The following is a 17,778-nucleotide window of genomic DNA, read 5'->3' as shown; positions in this document are numbered from 1 at the left end:
ATCAGATCCAGATACATCTTTTTCCTTTGAAGGTGCTGGATAGTGTTGAACAGGGCTCTGTAGGTGTAGGCCAAGCCCCAGCACATTGCCATGATTTTTCCCTCTCTGGTATGACCAGGATGACAACACACCTCATTTAAGTGTTTTACTAGTTTTTCTGGATTTTGCACTTGTTCAGTGGTGAAGTTCCAAAGCACTGGAGGGGCCCACTGGCCTAGATACCTGCCCATAATAACCCACACACCCTGCCGCTCATGACTGTCCAGCCTCGGGGAAAATCTCTGGGTCCTCAAATATCATCGTCTAACCCTAGAAAAGACCCAAAGCTGACTCTTCTTAACTTTTGAGGTCAGACAAAATGGTTGTGGGTAAAACACACTCTGCATGCGTGCCAAAGGGGTGATCCCTGTCACAATCGGCAGGCAGGTCTCAAGGGTACCCAAAGGCCATTCAAAACCTTCAGAACTCTCAAATGATGCTGTAAATAGTCTGGTGGGGGAGCTGGGAATGTAAGGGAATGTCTCCTTCATAGGTTGACCACCAGAGGAGGAAAAAAAAAGATGTGTAATTCCTAAACTCTTTCATTATATACCTCCCAAAGTATAGAGGTTATGACCACACTGGGAACACAAGCCAGATCAGTTTCATGATCAATGAGCCAATTGTATTACAAATCATTACCATAAAGTACAGTGAAACAAGAACCTTAGCCCAAGACCCCCACTCGATAAACACTGACAGAATCACAGAATCCCAAGGGTTGGAAGGGACCTCAAAAGATCATCTAGTCCAACCCCCCCACAAGAGCAGGGTAACCTACAGTACATCACACAGGAACTTGTCCAGGTGGGCCTTGAATACCTCCAGTGTAGGAGACTCCACAACCCCCCTGGGCAACCTGTTCCAGTGCTCTGTCACTCTTACAGTAAAGTTCTTCTGATGTTAACGTGGAACTTCCTATGCTCCAGTTTACACCCATTGCCCCTTGTCCTATCGCTGGATATCACTGAAAAAAGCCTAGCTCCATCATCCTGACACCTACCCTTTACATATTTGTAAACATTGATGAGGTCACCCCTCAGTCTCCTCTTCTCCAAGCTAAAGAGACCCAGCTCCCTCAGCCTCTCCTCATAAGGGAGATGTTCCACTCCCTTAATCATCTTTGTGGCTCTGCGCTGGACTCCTTCAAGCAATTCCCTGTCCTTCTTGAACAGAGGGGCCCAGAACTGGACGCAATATTCCAGATGCGGCCTCACCAAGGCTGAGTAGAGGGGGAGGAGAACCTCTCTTGACCTACTAACCACTCCCTTTCTAATGCACCCTAAGATGCCATTTGCCTTCTTAGCCGCAAGAGCACATTGCTGGCTCATGGTCATCCTCCTATCCACCAGGACCCCCAGGTCCCTTTCCCCTTCGCTACTTTCCAGCAGGTCAACCCCCAACCTGTACTGGTACATGGGGTTGTTCTTCCCCAGATGCAAGACTCTACACTTGCCCTTGTTAAATTTCATCAAGTTTCTCCCCACCCAACTCTCCAGCCTGTCCAGGTCTCGCTGAATGGCAGCACAGCCTTCTGGTGTGTCAGCCACTCCTCCCAGTTTTGTGTCATCAGCAAACTTGCTGATGGTGCACTCAGTTCCCTCATCCAGATCATTGATGAAAATATTAAACAGCAAATACCAGCTGTAGGTAAGGTACGACATGCTGAGACTCTGAGATCAAGAGAAACAACTTTGAGAGCCAATAAATCAGCATTGTGACGAGTGACTAATGATCCAAAACAATGAATGCTTATCACAAATATGATTAGACACACTCTGGGCAGATCTGTTGTTATCTCAGCCCTTCGTGCCCCACGTTGAGCACCACAAAGAACTGTCATGGTTTAAGACCAGTCAGCAACCCAGAACCACCAGCTGCTCGCTCACTTCTCCCCCTTCCTCCCCACACTCCCGGAGGTATGGGAAAGAGAATCGAAAGAATGTATCTATCTCCCACAGTTTGAGATAAGAGCGGTCCAGTAACTAAGGTATAACACAAAACCATTACTGCTTCCACCAATAATGATAATGATAAGGGAAATAATTAGGGAAGAGAATACAACTGCTCACTACCCACCAACCAATACCCAGCCTGACTGCTGAACCTAGGACACCTGATTAAAGATTTCTTCTATTTCAGGGAGGTCCTCCTTTCTGCTTTTCTGTTGAATTAAAGATAAACTTAGGATTTCAATTAATTGTTCTTCTTTAACTCTTAATTCCATTTCTTACTTAAACATTATAGTTGCTTCTGAATGTTCTAGTAAATTTCGCCCTAGTAAGGATTTTGGAGAGTTCGGCATGTATAAAATTTATGCATTCTGTCCTGGGTTCATCAGTAGCAGTCATTTTTTCTTTCCTTCTTAGTAGCTGGTGCAGTTTTTGACTTTCAGCCTGGGAACAGCGCTGATAACACCAATGGTTTTAGTTACTGCTCAAATGTTTAGTCTGACCCAGGACTTTCTGAGCCTCATGCTCTGCCAGGGAGGAGGGAAAGCCAGGAGGAAGCAGAGACAGGACACCTGACCCAAACTAGCCAAAGAGGTATTCCATACCACAGCACGTCATGCCCAGGATGTAACTGAGAGTTACCCAGAAGGGCTGGTGCACTGCTGGGGGCTGGGTATTAACGGTCGGGGGTGGTGAGTGGTTGTATTCTCTTCACTTGTTATTTTCTTTATCACTATTATTATTATTGGTAGTAGCAGCAGTGATTTGTGTTATACCTTAGTTATTAAACTGTTCTTATCTCAACCCATGGGAGTTACATTCTTTCAATTCTCCTTCCCATCTCTCTGGGAGTGGGGGGAAGAAAAGGGTGGGGGATTAGACTGCATTTTTCTGATTTATGGCCTGGGCTTAAACCACAACACATTCCTATTTGCTTTTCCTATTTGTACTTTAAAGGTTTCAGAAAAAAATGCTTTTTCTTGGCAGCCAGTAGCTCTACAACGATAACAGATTCTTTTCCCAATGGAGTCAAACTCTGATTTAACACCAAATAGGTTGTTCCTGTATCCAGTAATTATTCCACCTCATTTTCTCAGGTCCCAAGCTTTAATTTAACCAGTGGATCCACTAGGGTAGATTCTCCAGGTTCCTGTCAGTCTAGCTCCAATCCAGTCACCAGAGCTATCTGGGGATCATTTAACTAGGGTTTTCCCGTTTTCAATATGTAATCTCTTTTACAATATGCACACTGGTCCTGTCTCTTAAGGAATGGATTAATTTTCCACCCCTACATAGCATTCTTTCTCTATTTCTGTTTGTATTTATCCAGTAAATTCTTAATCTCGGGACCACAGTCTGTTAATACGTCTGTTCTTACTTGTCCGTTTGCCCCAGTAATCATCTTATGATTTAACACAGGAGCTGTGAGAGTTCCTTTTATTTTTTTCTTTCACATCTGCCTCATCATTGGTATTTGATTCAGACTCACTGGTACCCCAAATATCTCCATCCCATGTCTCCGGGACCTAATCAGGATCAGACATAAGAGCACGGACTTGTGGCCCCACTGCTTTTGTGCCTTTTTTATTACACCATTTTTTTAGTGATGCAAACAGTGTCTTTTTCTGCTAGGGTTGAACCTTTTTTTTTTTTTTTTTTGTATTTCTTTGTTTCATCCCTGAGCAAAATCAATCCCACAAGTAGATTTGCCTTTACCTGAAGCAGGAATAGTCCAGACTGTCTTCCCCAGCAAATTCTTTACATGCACCACAGGAACTTTATCCCTCTCTACAGTATGTAAAAGTTCTGACTGGGCTGGGCCAGCCCTGTTGGCAGATCTCCTCGTGTTGACAAACCAGGTGGATTTTGGTGTGTATCCCAGTGTTTGAAAGTCCCACCACCCATTGCTCTCAGTGTAGTTTTTGTAGCTCATTGTACCGTTAGATTTTCCCAGAGGCCGGTGCATGGTAGGGGATGTGACATACCCACTCAACACCATACTCTTTGGCCCAAGTGTCTATCAGGTTGTTCCAGAAATGAGTCCCATTGTCTGACTCAATTCTCTCTGGGGTGACGTGTTGCCACAAGATTTGTTTCTCAAGTCCCAGAAAGTGGTGTTTCATGACACGGACTCAAGTTGATGAGGAGCCTCAAATCCAACTTCATTACAATCAAGCCCTTTTTATCCCCTTGTTCGGTACTTTCCCAACCTGCACAAACATGCCACGTTCAGTCTCATTGGCCCTTGTAAAAACCTCCAGTTTAATAGTCCAATCACAATGCTGAGCACATGTTGTCCAGATGGTGACAGCTTCACCCCGCCGCCTCAGACCCTTTCACAACGCCCATATCCTCTGGCCTCCAACTGAGATTCCCGCCACAACTACATCCTGGCCCATCCCTCCAAGGCTTGTTTTTCAACCTTCCCTGTCCTTCAACGTCCCAACTCATAGCCCCAGGGCTTGTCAAGCACCAAGGCCTCAGAGCTCATTCCCAGACTGTTTTTCATGAAAATCTTATCACCTTCACTCTCCACACCAGAATAGTTATCCGGGCAGTGGCGTGGGGCACAGCATGTTTCCAGCCATCTGGTGGTTGCTTTCACCATTGTAAGCACATGGCGCTTGCCTTAGTGGGTTGGTGGAAGTGTGATATAGTCAGTCTGCCAGTCTTCCTCATATTTCTACTTCAGTCACTCTCCTCTATACCAGAGGGGCTTTAACCACTTGGCTTGCTTAATTGCATCACGTTTCCAATTCATGAATAACCTGAGCAATAGTGTCAGTTGTTAAGTCCACCCCTAGATCATGAGTCCATATCTATGTTGCATCTCTGCCTTGATGGACTGAGGTGTCATGGGTCCACCCGGCATTGCTGCAACCACGCCCACAGGGCATTTGCCACCATACATGAGTCAGTATAGAGATAAAGTACTGGCCACTTTTCTCCTTCAGCAATGCCCAGGGCCAGCTGGATGGCTTTCACCTCTGCAAACTGACTCGATTCACCCTCTCCTTCAGCAGTTTCAAACTTGTCTTAGGGGACTCCATACAGTTGCCTTCAGTCTCTGATGCTTTCCCACAATACGGCAGGACCCATCAGTAAGCAAGGCATAATGCTTTTCACTTTCTGACAGTTCATTAGATGGTGGGGCCTCTTCAGTGTGCATCACCTCCTCCTCTGGTGACATTCCAAAATCTTTGCCCTCTGGCTAATCCATGATGACTTCTCAGATTCCTGGACGACTAGGATTTCCTATTTGAGCTCGTTGTGTAATTAGTACAGCCCACTTCCTCCATGTAGCATCAGTTGTATGATGTGTACAGGAGACACTGCCTTTGAACATCCAGCCCAGCATGGGCAACCGGGGTGCCAGGAGGAGCCTTGCTTCAGTGCCAATCACTTCTGAAGCAGCTCGAACCCCGTCACAGGCTGCCAGTATCTCTTTTTCAGTTGGAGTGTTGCCAGCTGTGGATCCTCAGTATCCCTTACTCCAAAAGCCGAGGAGTCAACCTTGAGCCTCCTCTCGAGCTTTCTGCCAGAGCCTCCAGGTGGGACCATTCTCCCTGGCTGTGTTGCAGAGCACATTTTTCACATCTTGCCAGGTCCGGACTGGTCCAAGGGCTACTGCATGAACTATCTCTCGTTTAATTTGCTCAAAGGCTTGTTGTTGCTCAGGGCCCCATCTGAAATCATTCTTTTTCGAGGTCACATGATAGATAGGGCTTACAATCAGACTGTAATTTGGGATGTGCATTCTCCAGAACCCCACAGCACACAAGAAAGCTTGTGTTTCTTTCTTATTAGTTGGTGGAGACATTGCTGTTCTCTTGTTGATCACATCTGTGGGGATCTGGTGACGTCCATCTTGCCATTTTATTCACAAAAATTGAATCTCCTGTGCAGGTCCCCTGACCTTACTCCATTTTATGGCAAAATTGGCTTTCAGAAGGATTTGGATTATTTTCCTTCCTTTCTCAAAAACGTCTTCCACACAATAAAGTCATCAATGTACTGCAGGTGTTCTGGAGCTTGCCCCTGTTCCAGTGCAGTCTGGATCAGTCCATGGCAGACGGTAAGGCTGTGTTTCCACCCCTGGGGCAGTCAGTTCCAAGTGTACTGGACACCCCTCCAAGTAAAAACAAACTGTGTCCTGCACTGTGCTGCCAAAGGAATTGAAAATAATGCATTGGCAATATCAGTTGTGGCATCCCCCATGGCTTCCTTTGACTCCAGTTCATATTGAAGTTCTAGCATGTCTGGTAGGGCAGCACTCAATGGTGGTGTGATTTCATTCAGGACAGTCTAGTGTTAGTCTCCACTCTCCATTAGACTTTTGAACTGGTCATATGGGGCTATTAAATGGTGAGTGGGTACTTATGATAATTTCTTGACTCTCCAGTTGATGGATCAGCTTATAGGTGGGAATCAGGGAGTCTTGGTTGGTGTGATATTGCCGCTGGTACACTGTTGTGGTTGCAATTAGCACCTGCTGTTCTTTGACCTTCAGCAACCCCACGCCATAAGGATCCTCTGAGAGACCAAGCTAGGTCTCTCAGAGACTCTTCCAAGCCTCTCTTCCAAGGTCCAAAACTGCTTTCCAAGGTCTCTCTGGGAAGGCAGATGCAGGAACTGTGAGAATGAAGATCCTAGGCCCACTGTAGGAGAGGATACGGTTCGAGACCCTCTTAAGAACCTGAACGTACACAAGTCCATGGGACTTGATGAAATCCATCCACGGGTCCTGAAGGAGCTGGCAAATGAAGTTGTGAAGCCACTGGCCATCATATTTGAAAAATCGTGTCACTCAGGTGAAGTTCCCGACCACTGGAGTAAAGGTAATATCACCCCCATTTTCAAGAAAGGGGAAAATGGATGACCCAGGGAATTACAGCCAACATGGCTTCACTAAGGGGAAATCCTGACTGACAAATCTGGTGGCCTTCTATGTTGGGGTTACAAAAGCAATGTACAGGGATAGAGCAGTTGACATCATATGCATGGACTTGTGCAAAGCCTTTGACACTGTCCCACACGACATCCTCGTCTCTAAATTGGAGAGACATCAATTTGATAGGTGGACCACTCGGTAGATAAAGAACTGGCTGGATGGCCGCAAGCAAAGAGTTGTGGTCAATGGCTCAGTGTCCAGTTGGAGACCAGTAACGAGTGGTGTCCTTCAGGTATGGGTGTTGGGACTAGTCTTGTTCAACATCTTAGTCAGTGACATGGACAGTGGGATTGAGTGCGCCCTCAGCAAGTTTGCTGATGACACCAAGCTGTGTGGTTCAGTTGATATGCTGGAGGGAAGGAATGCCATACAGAGGGACCTCGACATGCTTGTGAGGTGGGCTGATATGAACCTCATGAAGTTCAACCATGCCAATTGCAAGGTCCTACACCTGGGTCGGAGCAGTCCCAGGCACAGCTACAGGTTGGGCACAGAAGAGATTCAGAGCGGCCCTGTGGAGAAGGACTTGGGGGTGCTGGTTGATGAGAAAATGAACATGGGCTGGCAGTGTGCACTCGCAGCCCAGAAAGCCAACCGTATCCCGGGCTGCATCAAAAGGAGCATGACCAGTAGGTCGAAGGAGGTGATCCTGCCCCTCTACTCTGCTCTTGTGAGACCTCACCTGGAGTATTGTGGGCAGTTCTGGTGTCCTCAACATAAAAAGGACATGGAACTCTTGGAACAAGTCCAGAGGAGGGCCACGAGGATGATCAGGGGACTGGAGCACCTCCCATATGAAGACAGGCTGAGAAAGTTGGGGCTGTTCAGCCTGGAGAAGAGAAGGCTGCATGGAGACCTCATAGCAGCCTTCCAGTATCGGAAGGGGGCCTATGAGGATGCTGGAGAGGGGCTCTTCATTAGGGACTGTAGTGGTAGGACAAGGAGTAACTGATTCAAACTTAGAGGAAGTTTAGATTAGATATAAGGAAGAAGTTCTTTACTGTAAGGGTGGTGAGGCACTGGAATGGATTGCCCAGGGAAGTTGTGAATGCTTCGTCCCTGGTGGTGTTCAAGGCCAGGTTGGACAGAGCCTTGGGTGAGATGGTTTAGTGTGAGGTGTCCCTGCCCATGGCAGGGGGTTGGAACTGGATGATCTTAAGGTCCTTTCCAACCCTAACTATTCTATGATTCTATGAGCTAAGGTGTGAGCCAAAGGGCCTGCAGGCCTTGTGTGTTCCCTGGTTGTACCGGGATCACCTTGGCTTCTCCTTTTCCCTTCAGTTTAAAACCCTTGTCAAGTGGAGCTTTTCCAGAGGAATAAGGGCTTCTGCCAGTGGATATGTCTGACTGGGCTGAGTAGCTGAACTTAGTAGAACTTTGTGGTGGGAAGCAAATGCCTTCTCCAGTGGAGCACTTCCCATATGAAGACAGGCTGAGAAAGTTGGGACTGTTCAGCCTGGAGAAGAGAAGGCTGCATGGAGACCTCATAGCAGCCTTCCAGTATCTGAAGGGGGCCTATAGGGATGCTGGGGATGGACTATTTATTAGGGACTGTAGTGACAGGACAAGGGGTAACGGGTTAAAACTTAAACAGGGGAAGTTTAGATTGGATATAAGGAGGAAATTCTTTACTGTAAGGGTGGTGAGGCACTGGAATGGGTTACCCAGGGAGGCTGTGAATGCTCCATCCCTGGCGGTGTTCAAGGCCAGGTTGGACAGAGCCTTGGGTGGGATGGTTTAGTGTGAGGTGTCCCTGCCCATGGCAGGGGGCATGGAACTGGATGATCTTAAGGTCCTTTTCAACCCTAACTATTCTGTAGTTCTATGATCTCTAGAAGAGTTAATTCCCTCAGGTACTGGATGGCTCTTTCTATCCTGGTCTACTTGGCTGAGTGACACATTACATCATCCTTGTAGGGAAAACTTTCCTTCACAGCTGCCAAGAGCCACCTCCAGAGGCTAAGGTTCCATTTCTCTTTTGCAATCTCTTTGTCAATTCCCCCTTCCCTAGCAAGTAATCCCAGCTGCTTGGCTTCCCTGCCTTCTAATTCTTGACTGTTGGCCCCATTGTCCCAGCATCGGAGCAACCAGGTGATGATGTGCTCCCCTGGATGATGGGTGAAATCTTTTCAGATATTCCATAGTTTGCTTGAGTTCTGGGACTGAGAAGTTACCTCTTCTTCTTCTCTTTCTCCGATTCCTGTAGTAATCCCTCTCGATCAGAAGGTCCCCTGTGGCACATGCAGTGGGTCTTTCTTCACTGCACGAATTGTTGCTCTTGTTTTGTTTTCCCCTTGCTTACAGGGGCAACTGGTGTTGGCATGGATTGGTCTTTTGGTTTATCTGCAGTGTCTTTCACTGTAATTGGAGTGGCTGCATTTTCTGTCACCAGAGATGGAGTGGCTGCAGTGTTTGTTGTTGGGGGTGGTGTAGCTGCTGTTCTTTGGGGTTGAGTATCTGTGTTGTCTGTTGCTTTGCCATGAGATCCAGTTACATCTTTTTCCAGAGACGCTCTGTAGGCATAGGCGAAGCCCCAGCATGTTGCCGCGATGTGTCCCTCTCCGATATTTCCAGGAAGACAGCACAGCTTGTCTAAGTGTTCTGCTAATTTTTCCAGATTTAGCACTCGTTCAGGGTGAAATTCCAAAGCAATGGAGGGGCCACTGGCCTAGGAGCTTGCCCATATGATCCTACCGCCTCATGGGTCATGTCCATTCAACTTCATCTACGGGTGCTGGATGCCTCTCTCCATCTGGCCTACGATAGACCAGCCTGGGAAGTGGGGAATTAGTGACAAAGAAAAATAACAAAAGAAGGAGGAAAAGGACAATTAAAGGCAAGGAGCTTCCTCCTAAATATGTTGTCCCCACGCAGAAACGCTTTGCTGTTCTGCAGGAGACTAACAAGGAAACGCAATTGCACCACAAACAGCCGGATTATGCACAGGTAAAGATCTCTACTCCCGCTAAAAGAAAAAGAGGCAGGTCGTAGTAATAGGGGACTCTACTTTGAAAGGGACGGAAGCACTCGTCTGTTGGCCTGACCCCGTCTCGAGGGAGGTGTGCTGCCTACCAGGGGCACGGATCAGGGATGTTACAGAGAGGCTGCCTGCTCTAGTAAGTCCCACGGACTATTACCCACTCCTGGTGATCCATGTGGGTGCTAGGGATATAGATAGTAGTAGACTGGGGACCATAAAGAAAGACTACAGAGCCCTGGGAGAGGTGGTTAGGGGCTCTGGAGCTCAGATAGTCCTTTCGTCAATTCTCCAGGACACAGGGGAGGACAAAGAAAAAGCTGGGAGGATTGGCCAGGTTAATAAATGGTTAAAAGGGTGGTGTCATAGTCAGGGGTTTGGGTGTCTTGAACACGGGACTGAAGTTAGTAGGCCAGGTCTACTGGGGGCTGGTGGAGCTGGTCTGGTAAAGGGGAAGAACAGTTTTGGTAGGAGGCTTGCCAGACTGGTCAAGGAGGCTTTAAACTAGATGCGTTGGGGGAGGGGGGCATCATTCCATCCCAACACACCCAGTCAGTTGCCAACACCTATAATAAATGCTCAGAACAATGTAGAAATATTCCAGCTGCTCCAGCCAATGAGCCGGCTTCAATTCGAGCTCGTCTCAGATGCCTCTATACAAACGCCCGTAGCATGGGGAACAAACAAGAGGAATTAGAGATGTGTGCATGTCTACAGGGGTATGATATAATAGGCATCACAGAAACACGGTCGGATGGCTCCTACGACTGGAGTGTTGGAATGGAAGGTTACAGGCTCTTTAGAAAAGACAGGCCCGGCAGGCAGGGAGGGGGAGTTGCCCTTTATGTTAGGGATAGGCTGGAGAGTATGGAACTCTGTCTGGGGACAGGTGAGCAGTTTACAGAGAGTTTGTGGGTCAGGGTTAAAGGGAAAACAGCCGTGGGAGACATTACTGTGGTGTCCTGGGTTGAGCAGCAGCAGTCATTTTTCTCCTTCTTAGGAGCTAGTGCAGTGTTGTGTTTTGATCTTTTGGCCTGGGAACAGTGCAGATAACACCAATGTTTTCAGTTGCTGCTCGAATGTTTGGTCTGGCCAAGGACTTTCTGAGCCTCATGCTCTGCCAGGGAGGAGGGGAGGCCGGGAGGAAGCAGAGACAGGACACCTGACCCAAACTAGCCAAAAAGGTATTCCATACCACAGCACGTCATGCCCAGGATGTAACTGGGAGTGACCCAGAAGGGCTAGAGGGACTGCAGGGTTGGACGAGGTATCGGTCGGTGCTCAGCTGGGGGGAGTGGGGCGAGTTATCAGTCAGCTGGTGCTGAGGTGTTGTATTCTTTCCTCTTGTTATTTCCTTTATCATTATTATTATTGGTGGTAGCAGTAGTGATTTGTGTTATACCTTAGCTACTAAACTGTTCTTATCTCAACCCATGGGAGTTGCATTCTTTTCAATTCTCCTCTCCGTCCCTCCAGGAGCAGGGGGAGGGCAAGAAGGTGGGGAGTGAGTGAATGAGGTTTGTGGTTGGGTTTAAACCACGACATGTGGGGATCTGTTACAAGCCGCCTGATCAAGGAGAACCTGTGGATGAAGCACTCTACAGACAGATAGGAAAAGCACACTCGGTTGTGTGGAAGACAACTTCCTTCTGCAAGTAATAGAGGAGCCGACAAAGAGAGGTGCCATGCTTGACCTCGTGCTCACCAACAGGGAAGGGCTTGTTGAGAATGTGGTACTCCAGGGCAGCCTTGGATTCAGCGATCACGAGATGGTCGAATTTGAGATCCCCAGGACAGTGAGAAGAGCGTGCAGCAAGCTCACTGCCCTGGACTTCAAAAGAGCAGACTTTGGCCTCTTCAGGAGCCTGCTTAGTAAGGTTCCATGGGATATAGCCCTGGAGGGCAGGGGGGCCCAAGACTGTTGGTTGATATTCAAGGATCACCTGCTACAAGCTCAGGAGTGTTGCATCCCAACTAGAAGGAAGTGCGGCAGGAGGGCCAGGAGACCTCCTTGGATGGATAAGGAGCTGCTGAGGAAAATTCAAAGGAAAAGAGGCTTATAAAAAATGGAAGCAAGGAGAGGGGGCCTGGGTAGAGTACAGGGATGTTGTCCGGGAAGCTAGGGACCAGGTTAGGAAGGCTAAGGACTAGTTAGAATTAAACCTAGCCATGGGTGTTAAGGATAACAGGAAGGGATTCTACAGCTACGTAGCAAACAAAAAACAGACTAGGGACAACGTAGGCCCCCTGAGGAAGCTTTCGGGATAACTGGCTACACAGGATTTGGAGAAAGCTGAGGTTCTGAATGACTTCTTTGCCTCGGTCTTCACTGGCAACGGCTCTGACTGCACCACCCAAGTCTTAGAAGGTAGATGCAGGGACTGTGAGAATGAAGACCTTGGGCCCACTGTAGGAGAGGATCTGGTTCGAGACCATCTTCAAAATCTGAATGTGCACAAGTCCCTGGGACCTGATGAAATCCATCCACGGGTCCTGAAGGAGCTGGCGAATGAAGTTGCTAAGCCACTGGCCATCATATTTGAAAAATCATGGCAGTCAGGTGAAGTTCCCGACGGCTGGAAAAAGGGAAATATAACCCCCATTTTCAAGAAGGGGAAAATGGAAGACCCAGGGAATTATAGACCAGTCAGTCTCACCTCTGTGCCTGGTAAAATATTGGAGCAGATTCTCCTGGACGGCATGCTAAGGCACATGAAAAACAACAAGGTGCTTGGTGACAGCCAGCATGGCTTCACTAAGGGCAAATCCTGCCTGACCAATTTGGTGACCTTCTATGATAGGGCTACAGAATTGATGGACAAGGGTAAAGCAGTTGATGTCATCTACCTGGACTTGTGCAAAGCATTCAACACTGTCCCACACAACATCCTCGTCTCTAAATTGGAGAGACATCAATTTGATGGATGGACCACTCGGTGGATGAAGAACTGGCTGGATGGCCACACACAAAGAGTTGTGATCAATGGCTCAATGTCCGGCTGGAGACCAGTAACGAGTGGTGTCCCTCAGGGATGGGTGTTGGGACTGGTCTTGTTCAACATCTTTGTCGGTGACATGGACAGTGGGATTGAGTGTGTCCTCAGCAAATTTTGCCGATGACACCAAGCTGTGTGGTTCGGTTGATACACTGGAGGGAAGGGATGCCATCCAGAGGGACCTTGACACGCTTGTGAGATGGGCTGATGCCAACCTTATGAAGTTCAACCATGACAAGTGCAAGATCCTACACCTGGGTCGGAGAAATCCCAGTCACAGCTACAGATTGGGCAAAGAAGAGATTCAGAGCAGCCCTGCGGAGAAGGACTGTGTTGACTATTGCTTTGCCATCAGATCCAGAGACATCTTTTTTTTTTGCTCTTTACAGAGCAGGGCTCTGTAGGTGTAGGCCAAGCCGCAGCATGCAGCGGGTTGTCCCTCTCTGGTATTGCCAGGACAACAGCACACCTTGTCTAAGTGCTTTGCTAATTTTTCTGGATTTCACACTTGTGCAGGGGTGAAGTTCCAAAGCACTGGAGGGGCAACTGGCCTTGGAGCTTGCTCATACAATCCTGCACACCCTGCCAGTCATGAATGTCCAGCCTCAGGGAAGACCTCTTGGTGTCCCTTTTAGTCATTTAATCTTAGACAAGACCCGAGCCCGACTCTGCTTATCTTTTGAGATCAGACAAGATCCGGCATTCTCAGGGTGACATGGCCATGGCTTAAACACATGCAGTATTCGGGGCAACATGCTGATTCCCATCAAAAGCAGCAGGCAGGCTTCAAGGGTATGCAAAGAATATTCCAAACCCTTAGTATTGTCAAATAGCCCAGTGAGGGAGCAGAGGGTGTGAGGGAACGTCTCCTTCATAGATTGACCCTCCTAGGGGGAAAAAAAAAAAAAAAAAGATGTGCAATTGTTAAAAATTCCCATTACATGCCTCCCATAGTATAGAGGTCATGTCCACCCTGAGAATGCATACAAGCCCAGTTTCATGATTAACGATTCTATTGTATCACAATCCATTACCATGAAGTACAGCAAAACGAGAACCTTAGCCCAGGACCCAAAACTCTTAAACATTAAACCAGCAAATACTGGCTGCAAGTAAGGTGTAAGATAATGAAACTCTGAGACCAAGTGCAACAACTCTGAGAGCAGATAAATCAGTATTGTGACGAGTGACTATCAATCCGAAACAATGAATGCTTATCACAAATGCGATTAGACACACTCTGGTCAGATCTGTCATTATCTCAACCCTTCGAGCCCCACGTTGAGTGCCACAAAGGACTGTAGTGGTTTAAGCCCAGCCGGTAACTCAGAATCATACAGCCACTCACTCCCACTTCTTCCCACCTGCTCCCAGAAGGATGGGGAGGAGAACTGAAAGAATGTAACTCCCACAGGTTGAGATAAGAACAGTCCAGTAACTAAAGCATAATAAAAATGTACTACTACCACCACCAATAATAATAATAATGATAAGGGAAATAACAAGGGGAGAAAATACAAAAATAAATGGGAAAGGAAAAAAGAATAAGTACAAGTGATGCACACTACAATTGCTCACCACCTGCCAGCCAATACCCAGCCTGAACTGAGCAGCGATATGGGCCTTCCAGGTGACTCCCCCAGTTTCTATACTGGGCATGACATGCTATGGTATGGAATACCTCTTTGGCTAGTTTGGGTCAGGTGTCCTGTCTCTGCTTCCTCTCGGCTTCCTCCCAGCCCCTCCTCACTGGCAGAGCATGAGACTGAAAACTCCTTGATTGGGGTAAGCATTACTTAGCAAAAACTGAAACACTGTTGTGTTATCAGCATTGTTCTCAGACTAAAGCCAAAACACAGCACTGTACCAGCTATTAAGAAGGGGGAAAATAACTGTTACAGCCAAACCCAGGACATCAGCTGGTACTCACAGTTTCTGACAGACCTCTAGAAGACCTAATCATGTCTGTTTGTTGAGGAACTGATGGATTCATGGAGAGGACAGGGAAAAAGTACTGATGGCAAGGATTTTCATGTGAATGAAGCAAAAGAGCAGAATCTCAATGGTCTACAGCACACACAAGCTTTTCACTCTTTTGCATTTTCTATTTTTATCTGGACATTCTTCTTTCTCCTTTTCCTCTGAATACTCTGCTGTGCCTAATCTCCCTACAACCTTCTCTCCTTTTCCCTCTCCCACCTGATCCCTATAACCTTATCCACCAGCCTTGGCTCCACAGGTGCCCAGCCACTGCATCCTATTCTGTCCCTCAGTGCTCAGACTTTTCCCTGGCCCACTTGCCCCCCTTTCCAGCCTGGCGCAGCAGAAGGTAGGAGAGACCATCATAAATCTATTCCAATTCCCACAGACCTCCATTGCCCCATTCTCATTTCCTTCAGATTAAGAAGGGGAAAAGTCCATCTGGCTGAAAGGCAGTGCCACCTCCATGATGCACTGATGTCACCTGGCAGGGAGCAAAGCCCAGCAAAGCCAAGGCAATGTGACAAGACCTATGGGCTTCCAGTGCTTGGGGTGACCGCATTTCCCCTTCCCATGGAGCGGGGGGGGGGGGGGGGGGGGGGGGGAATATCAGCTTTTCATCACATTAGAGAGGAGAAACAATCATTGTCTCCACCCTAAGTTTCAAGACCCAGACAGAAAAGGTTTCCAGTGCTGTTCTTGTGGAGCATCCTACTGTAGTTACATGCAGAGAGTTTGTAGGCTGGTCACAGCAAAGGTACTTGGGGCCTGGAAGGCAGAGAGAAGAGCAGGGTGCTATAATTGAATATAACTTACAACTTCAGTGATTACCACCCTGTCATCACACTATAAAACTGGCACTTTCCCCTCTCTGTTACTGAATCCATTATCTGAATCTACCAGCTTTGTTTGTGATGATAGGGAAAACAGTAAAAGTAGGCTTAAATTATAGGTTTAAACTAACAATAGTGTGTGTGGCTTTAAACTAACATAGTAAAATAGGCCAGACTGTTCTAACTTACTAACATGTAGAAAGAAAGGAATGTCCAGCTGATGGAGAAGAAACATCTTGGGACTGATAACAACTAAGGAGGCAGTAAATAAGAACAAGGGTGCCAGCCTTCAAGATAGCAGAGTGGCACCCAACGTAGAGCAAGACTGGAATGGAACAGAAGCAATGACATACCAACTGCTAACTCAGCACTAGGACCTTGCGAGCATGTGCAAGCACTAAGGTCATTCAATAAACATACTGAGGAAGACTATCAGCGACCACCAGAGACCCCCACTCAGCAAGAAAGGGCATACATAATTAGGATGCAAATATTATAATTAGTTCCTGGAAATCTCATTAATATATATCAATAATTTCATGGAAAAGCTGTGAATATGCATGAGTATGATAGATATATAGCTGCTGCCAGCAAGTAAAGGCTCACCTTTGCAAAATGATTTGCGTGTGCGCCCAGCACTGTAATAAAGAATGCTGCTTTCTAAAACTCCAAATTGAGTCTTAGAGAGCTTCTCCGACTTTTATGGTAACATCGTCATTTTTTCCTCTCAGATAGCCTTTCTTCGATTTTTTTAAGCTGGAAAATAGCTTTTCTCATCCTGATTTCAGTGTTTTCTACCTTCTTCCTTTTTGTCTGGACATTGATTTTGCAGGATAAACTGATTAGTGGACAGACTGGGCTCTTCAGGGAAAATCCAGAGCACTGCAGAAAATGCTGTGGATGATTCAGGAAGTGTTTTGCATCTTTCTGCTTTAGAGCTGAGCTTGGTGCCTTCTCTTTATGAAAAAGAGTATGTTTTTTCTATAACACACTGTCCTTGCAATGTGGTATTAGTCAATCCAAATGATCAGCTGTGGTCATGAGTGCCTGAGGTCACCAAAGACTTTATGGCATTTCTGCTAGAAGCAGTCATTGCTCTTTCTGCTTTGGCCACTGTCCAGCCTGAACAATTTTATTGTGCCCAACACTTCTGCCAGCTTAGTTCACAGAAGCATTATCCTGTCCAGGACAGATCATGGGACACACAGTCAGGTGTCTGAGATGCTATTACTGGGTTTGCTGCAACCACAGGCAGCTCACTGAACCTCTATGTACCTCAGTTTCTCACAATGTAAATAAGGGTAGTGTTCACTGAAGCCACAGGCTTCAGCTTGTGAGTGTTGGGAAAAAGGAGGCTTAAATAAGTCGTAGTCAGTGATGTGAGGAATTACTGCCAAACTACTGCTGCTCTTTTTTCCTTCCATAAGTTCACTTGTCTCGGAAGCTAAGCAGGGTTGGGCTCGGTTAGTACTTGGATGGGAGACCGCCTGGGAATCCCGGGTGCTGTAGAACCGGACAAGTTCTGTGGTATCATCAGCAGGCAACAATCCAACACTGCACACCATCTCTCCGGCTCTGAAAGAATGTTACAAGAGATGGAGCCCGACATCATGGACTACTGAAGATATCATAAATTCCCATGTTACAGCATCTATTTTGTTGAGGGTATTTTGGTTTTCTTCTGGAGTGATCAGCTCTCAAATCTCTGAAACAAGTTAACCAGGATAGGCTACTTGGAAAACTAAAGTTCTCCTTAAAATCTCTTTGCATCTAATAATATATTTTATTACCTCCCAGCACAGGTCTACTAGCTTCAGCAAAACCACAGCTATTTATGTCCTCTGGAAACCTGGCTCACTGCATGCATAAGGCTGTCTATCATAGACTATTCTTGAGCAGTTTCCTTTCAAATCAGCCTGCACTTTACCTGTGCCCTGGCCACTCACTGCCATCCTACTAGAGTTTCTGCAAGTCTGAAGGGGAGTTGTAGTGACTGTATGTCAGGTCTTGTTCTGCTCTTTGCTGCTGTTGATTATTCATCAGGTTGAAC

Source organism: Lathamus discolor, chromosome W (genome assembly GCF_037157495.1).
Source record: "Lathamus discolor isolate bLatDis1 chromosome W, bLatDis1.hap1, whole genome shotgun sequence".
Taxonomy (NCBI): domain Eukaryota; kingdom Metazoa; phylum Chordata; class Aves; order Psittaciformes; family Psittacidae; genus Lathamus; species Lathamus discolor.
This window is presented reverse-complemented; position numbering follows the sequence as displayed.